The 7,511-nt window shown below is 45.8% G+C and overlaps 1 long non-coding RNA gene across 1 annotated transcript in view; it reads right to left on the bottom strand.

Moving 5' to 3' along the window:
* LOC109526282 (uncharacterized) overlaps positions 1–7,263 on the bottom strand; it is a 12,204-nt gene extending 4,941 nt beyond the window's left edge. Inside the window, exons 1-2 of the long non-coding RNA XR_002170300.1 lie at positions 6,504–7,263; positions 5,750–5,756 (exon numbers count right to left, since the gene is read on the bottom strand). This is a non-coding gene — a long non-coding RNA (uncharacterized LOC109526282). The remainder of the gene's footprint in view (positions 1–5,749; positions 5,757–6,503) is intronic.
* Positions 7,264–7,511: the final 248 nt, after the last annotated feature.

Here is a 7,511-nt window from a genome sequence, read left to right as displayed (position 1 = left end):
GAGGGCTGGACTGAAGGACAGCACAGAGGCACTCATCCTGGCTGCTCAGGAGCAGGCCCTGAGCACCAGAGCCATTGAGGCCCAGATATACCACACCAGACAAGACCCAAGGTGTAGGTTGTGCAAAGAGGCACCTGAGACGATCCAACACATAACTGCAGGATGTAAGATGCTGGCAGGGAAAGCCCACATGGAACGCCATAACCAGGTGGCTGGCATAGTCTACCGAAACATCTGTGCGGAGTATGGACTGGAAACCCCAAGGTCAAAATGGGAAACACCTCCGAAGGTGGTGGAGAATGACAGAGCGAAGATCCTGTGGGACTTCCAGATCCAGACTGACAAGATGGTAATGGCGAACCAACCAGATATCGTGATCATAGGTAAAGGGCAGAGGAAAGGCGTTGTAGTGGATGTAGCGGTCCCAAGGGATGGAAACATCAGAAAGAAGGAACACGAGAAACTCGAGAAATACCAAGGGCTCAGAGAGGAGCTGGAGAGAGCCTGGAAGGTAAAGGTGACAGTCGTGCCTGTGGTGGTCGGAGCACTCGGGGCAGTGACCCCCAAACTAGATGAGTGGTTGCAACAGATCCCGGGAACAACATCGGACATCTCAGTCCAGAAATGTGCAGTGCTGGGAACAGCAAGGATACTGCGCAAAACCCTCAAGCTTCCTGGCCTCTGGTAGAGGACCCGAGCTGAATGAGGGACAGACACCACTCGAGGGATGAGACGAGGATTTTTTTTTTTTTTTTTATATATATATATCCATCCATCCATTTTCTGTTCTGTTTTATCCTCACAAGGGTCGCGGGGGGTACTGGAGCCTATCCCAGCCGTCTTCGAGCAGTTGGCAGGTGGACACCCTGAACCAGTTGCCAGCCAATTGAAGGGCACACAGTGACGAACAACCATCCGCGCTCACCCTCACACAAAGGGACAATTTTGAGTGTTCAATCATCCTGCTATGCATGTTTTTGGAATGTAGGAGGAAACCGGAGTACCCGGAGAAAACCCACACAGGCCCGGGTAGAACTTGCAAACTCCACACAGGGAGGCTGGGGCTGGCCGAACCCGGTACCTCTGCTAACCAATATAAAATAAGAAATCTGGTGCTCCATTTCAAAATAAAACGCCTCTGAAATATGACATTTTGACCTCCAGGCCTTATCGAAAAATGAATTTTGGTTTTCCCTCAATCAGACGAGGTCAAAAGGACACTAGAGCAACCCAGGTATCCAATCAGAGTACCATTGCTCACATCTGATGTCCCATTTCAAAATAAAACGCCTCTGAAATCTGACATTTGGACCTAAATTCTGACATTTTCCTGCGATTGGCTGGCAACCAATTCAGGGTGTTCCCCGCCTGCTGCCCAAAGACAGCTGGGATAGGCTCCAGCACCCCCGTGACCCTAGTGAGGATAAAGCGGTTCGGAAGATGAATGAATTCTGACATTTTGACCTTTTTGCCCATTTTTATACCATCTTAAAAGAAATAATCTTAACTTCCATCAACCAGACTAGGTCTAGGACATACTAGGGCACGCCAGGTATCCTACCCGACTAGTCTCATATGGATCTGATGTCCCATTTCAAAATAAAAGGCCTCTGAAATCTGACCTGTTGGCCTAAATTCTGACATGTTGACCTTTTTGCCTGATTTTTGAAACACATTTAAAAAAAGGATTTTAGTGATCCCTCAACCAGACCAGGTCTAGGACATACTAGAGCCCCCCATGTATCCAGCCAGATGAGCTTCACATGGATCTGATGTCCCATTTCAAAATAAAAGGCCTCTGAAAACTGACATGTTGACCTGAATTCTGACATGTTACAATACAATACATCCTGATTTATACAGCACTTTCACAACAGCTGCAGCTGTAACAAAGCGCTTTACAAAACAGTTAACATAAAGTAAATTAATAAACACAACACATAACATAAAACACGGACAGTCGTGCAATCCTAACCACATTTCCCTCTTACGCTGTTGTTTAAAGCAGTTTGAGATGAAAGAGGAGAGAATCAAAGTGTCCTTTCACCAGTGGATCAGTCAAGTCAAGTCAAGTCCAACTTTATTGTCAAATGTATACAGCACAGATGAAATTTCTTCCCTCTCAACCAGACAACAGGACAACAAGAGGAGCCGCTGCGGGTGCCCGCGCTGCCATCAAAAGAACAGTTTACATAAAATGACCAAATAATACAACACAACACATAAGACACAGACGGGTCGTGCATTCTTAACCACTTGTTCTGCATACACTTTGATGTTTGAAGCAGTTATCGATGAAAGAGGAGACGTCATGCTCAAAATGTGCACACGTCGGCTACAAGCTCAGTTTCAAAGTCAACAAGAAGCTGTAGCATCCATTAACGAAAAAAAGAGATTGGTTCACTTCTCCTGTCCCCGGTAAATCCATTTCAATTCCAAGCGGCAACTCTGAGTTCCAAAGACACATCTGCACTCCGCACCGACGCTCCTCTCTCCTCATGCTCAACTTCAGCAGCCATCCATCCAGCCACACCAACGCAGACTGTCCAACAGTGCCAACATCTCCACTGAACAAAACAAAACGGGGCTGTGAAAAATGCTGCCCATAAGCACACCGGGGCTGCTGAACTTTTTGCCCGATTTTTATAAAATCTGAAAAAAAAGATTAGTTATCCCTCAAACAGACCAGGTATCCAATCAGACGAGCCTCATAGACCTGATGTCCCATTTGGACTTGACATGTTGACCTGTATTCTGACATGCTCTGACATGTTGCATTGTTGCTCTGTGGTAGTCCAGTGGTTAGAATTTGGCACCCTCACCGCTGCTGTGCGGGTACGATTCTCGTTAAGGGAAATTAGTTTTCTTGATGTCCGTGTATGTTTAATAGGTTTGCTGCACTTCCTCTGTATATTTATGTAAGCTTTTGTTCAATTGTTAATTATTGTCATTGTATGTTTGAGCATTATATTCTTTTGTGTTGGGATTATCTACATCATATTCCGTTTAATAATTGCTTAAACAAGTTGTGGTGTATTAACCACCATAGTTATTTGTATGTTGTTTGGACGCATTGACTTCCCGTACTTTGTATTGCCATCAACTGCGCATGTGTGAAATGTTAACCATGAATGTCTCAGTCTGTTCCCCACGTTGTTAATGGTGGAACGCGACGGTCGAATATATTATAGAAAACGCGTGTGTGTGCCTCGTCATTCAAGACACAACATCTGGCGACGAGTAAAAGTCGATTATAGGGTAGTAGGCAATACTCTAAAGCAGTGCTATCAAACATACGGCCCGCGGGCCGGAACCGGCCCGCAAGGAGGTTCAATCAGGCCCGCAGGATAATTTAAAAGTGAAAAAAATGCATTATTAAAGACACAGAATTAATATTTTTAATAAGGTGCAATTCATTGAGTATCCGCAAGGGGACACTGTTTTGATCAGAGAAGAAGACAACAGCAGCCTCAGTCCGTCACTGAGACAGACCCATGACAGCAGACGCTTTCAATAGCACTCTCACATTTACACATTTAATAGCACTCTCCTTAGTTTGTAAGGTGTAGGCAGGGATTACCTTTAGATTTTATATGCATGTGTACATGGTTTAAACTTCCTTTCTTCATAAATCTTGTTTAATCTTAAAGTGCATTACTGTATTTTTCAATACCAATTACTTGTTAAAGTTTGTACAATCAGTGGGATCAGTTGCAATGCATATATGTGAATGATAAAAGTAAATTGCACATTTGTCGAAGGAAATGTAAGGTGGTTCATGAAATATTTTGTAAAAGATATGTTCGTTAAATTTCAACATTTTCCTAATGTTCTTGTGCTTCTTTATACCAAAACAAAGGAAAGACATATGGTTTTGGTTATTTATAGCAAAGTATGGTATCATTTTAATGGTCCGGCCCACTTGACATCTACCGAGGCCGTATGTGGCCCACCATGTGAAATGAGTTTGACACCCCTGCTCTAAAGTGTAGTGAGGTAAGATGGCTTACTTTTCTCAAAGACCGGACGAGTTTAAACCCGAGAATGAATCGTGGTCTGCCTATGTCAGAATCAGAATCAGAATCAGAATCAGAATCATCTTTATTGGCCAAGTACATAGGACACACAAGGAATTTGCCTCCGGTATAACACGCTGCATTAGTATCATCATAAACAAGGACATGACAAATAGGTATGGAAGGACATTTCATAATGTAAGTGAACCGTAGTGCGGTGGTACCACCCAGTGACAACTGTGAGACAACGTGCAAAGTATCAAGCACTGACTTCTGGGTTGAGTGAACGCTGGCGCGTTCTGGCTGCCGCTGCTCTCCCACAACTTTTGTGTTTTACGGTGTTTTTATGCTCGACTATTTTACTGTCCTTGCACGGATTACTGTATTCATATGATAATCATTCCACTCCAGCCCCCAATCCACTCTTGCTTCACACCCTCAACCATTTTCGACTGTTTTCGTCCCGGCGTCTCGGCATTCCACCTGCTCGGCTCTCGGACCACACCCCGTGCCATCTTCGCTCCGTTGTGCCCCGTGATGGGGGTCGGCAGGGCCTGTGTCTGGGTTCTACTGTTGTGGATCATCCTGTTGCTCCTCCATCAACCTGTCAAGGGTCTGCTCCTGTACTCGGTGGCTGAGCTCCTCAGGCTCCGTTTCCAATGGCTGGGCCCTCCTCCTGCTCTACACCTGCTCCCGGACATCGCTCGCTTTCCTTCCCGCAAATACATCCACCATGGGTCTCGTCGGGGCTTTTGCCTCAACCGATCCAACAGCATCACCTCCTTCTGGCCCCCGGCCGATCCATCGACCATCGGGTGTTAGCCGGCCTGGCTAGGTCGGCTAACGGTCCTTGAAACAGCGACATTGCCGGCGTCAACTTCGGCCTACTCAACATCCGTTCGCTTACTGGGAAGGGTAATCTTATCCAAGATATCCTCACTGACCGTAAGCTTGACATTCTCTGTTTGAATGAAACGTGGCAAACTCCTGGGGACTTTTCACAGCTTAACGATTCTACTCCCCTGGGATTTGTTTACATTTCCAAGCCCCGCGACTCCGGTCGCGGAGGAGGTCTCGCGATACTATACCGCGAGAAGTAGAAAGAACTTCCGGTCTCTCTCCCGCCACTCTCCTCCTTTGAATGGCTTGCCTGTCAAATATCTGGATCCGCTCCCATGATTATTGCCACAATCTACCGCTCCCCCAAACCCCACCGTGACTTCTTAAATTAATTGTCTGCTGTCCTCACCCATCTCTCCTCTCTGTCACCAAATATAATCATCCTGGGAGATTTTAATATACATATGGACAACACTGCTCTTTCTCTTACCATTGACTTCACTTCTTCACTTGACAGTTTTAGTTTCGATCAGTTTGTAGACTTTCCCACACACACCAAAGGTCACACCCTGGATTTGATTTGCTGCTCTGGTCTTTCCCCCCTCCAACTGTACTGCTGACGAACTTCCAATGACGGACCACTTCCTTATTTCATTTAACATTACTCTCCAGCTCTCAATCGCCAAATCACCCCGGACCATCGCTGACCGTAATATTAAAGACATTAACATTGACTCGCTCACTTCATGGATCACCACCCTGACTCCGGACATTGACTCCACTCCTGATGATTTGGTTTCCCGATATAACTCTGGTCTCATCAACATCCTCAATACCCTCACTCCTGTCATGTCCCGCTCTGTCATTTGTACTCAGTCTGCCCCCTGGTTCACCCCTCATCTCCGTTCCTTGAAATCCAAAACCCGGCAGCTTGAAAGACTTTACAGGAAAACTGGTCTCACCGTTCACAAGGACATCTATACAGCTCAACTATCCGTCTACAAGGATTCCATCTCGCAAGCAAAATCACAGTACTACTCTGGACTCATCTGCTCCAATGTTGGAAATACAAAGACTCTTTTTTCCCTCTGGAACAAAATTACTCAACCCCCTGACTCCCTGCCACTTCACTTTTACTCTTCTGACACCTGCAACGTTCTTCTCCTATTTTTCAATGAAAAAATCAACAAAATCCACCAGCACCTGGGCTCCTCTGTACCTCTCCCCTCCTCTGACAATCTTACCCCTTGCAAACTGTGATCTTCTTTTGAACTCCCCCATCTCTCATTAATCTCAGACCTCATCATTAAATCCAAGACCTCCTGTCAGCTCGATCCCCTCCCTACAGTCTTGGTCAAATCCTGTTTACCCTCTCTGCTTCCCTTCATCTCTCTGTCTACTGGAATTGTTCCTATGCCCTTCAAAACTGCAGCTGTCACCCCAATTCTGAAAAAAACTGGTTCAGATCTCAATGATTTCAATAACCTATGCCCCATTTCCCATCTTCCTTTCATTTCAAAAATTCTTGAGAAAATTGTTGCCTCTCAGCTCCACTCCCACCTCACCGAAAATAGCCTCTATGAACAATTCCAGTCCGGCTTCCGTCCCTGTCACAGTACTGAAAAGGCCCTCATAAAAATCACAAACGATCCTTGACCTGAGTGCAGCCTTCGACACAATCTTTCACCCCATCCTCCTCAACAGACTCTCTACCATAGGCATCACCCACACCCCCCTACGTTGGTTTCACTCATATCTCACTGGCCGCTTTCAGTTCATTCAACTTAAAGTTCATCCAACTTAATTCTTTCACTTCACAATCCCTCCCCGTCTCTTCTGGTGTGCCCCAGGGTTCTGTCCGGGGTCCCCTCCTTTTCATCATCTACCTTCTTCCCTCCTTGGCAATATATTCCGTAAATTTGGTATACACTTTCACTACTTGGTGGATGACACCCAGCTCTACCTCTCCAGCAAACCCGACGCCTCCCTCCCACCCTCATCCCTCTCTCACTGTCTCCCAGAAATCAAATCTTGTTTCACCCATAATTTCCTCAAGCTAAACAACAATAAAACAGAACTCCTCGTCTGTACCAAATCTACTTTAGACAAAGCCGACCGTTTTTCCCTCAAAATTGATAATTCCACTGTATCTCCTTTCCCCCAGGTGAAGAGCTTGGGTGTCATCCTTGACAGCTCACTATCCTTTCACTCCCACATCAATAACATTACCCGGTCCGCGTATTTCCACCTTCGTAATATCAACCGGCTCCGTCCCTCACTCACTCCTCACACCACTGCTATCCTTGTTCACAGTCTCGTCACCTCCCGTATCGACTACTGCAATTCACTTCTCTTCGGTGTCCATCACAAATGCCTCCATAAACTTCAACTTGTTCAGAATTCAGCAGCCCGGATCATCACGAGAACCCCCTCCTTCCATCATATCACTCCCATCCTCCGACAGCTCCACTGGCTCCCTGTCAAATTTAGAATTAATTTCAAATTACTTCTCTATACATTCAAAGCCATCCATAACCTTGCCCCCCCTTATCTGTCAGAGCTTCAAATTTCCATTCCCTCTCACCCAAAGAGAATATTTACTGTATTCGTAATATTGACTGTCTTTCCACATTCAAAACCCAGCTCAAAACCCAC

This window comes from Hippocampus comes, unplaced genomic scaffold, assembly GCF_001891065.2.
Source record: "Hippocampus comes isolate QL1 unplaced genomic scaffold, H_comes_QL1_v1.1 scaffold271, whole genome shotgun sequence".
In the NCBI taxonomy this organism is placed as follows: domain Eukaryota; kingdom Metazoa; phylum Chordata; class Actinopteri; order Syngnathiformes; family Syngnathidae; genus Hippocampus; species Hippocampus comes.
This window is presented reverse-complemented; position numbering and strand designations above follow the sequence as displayed.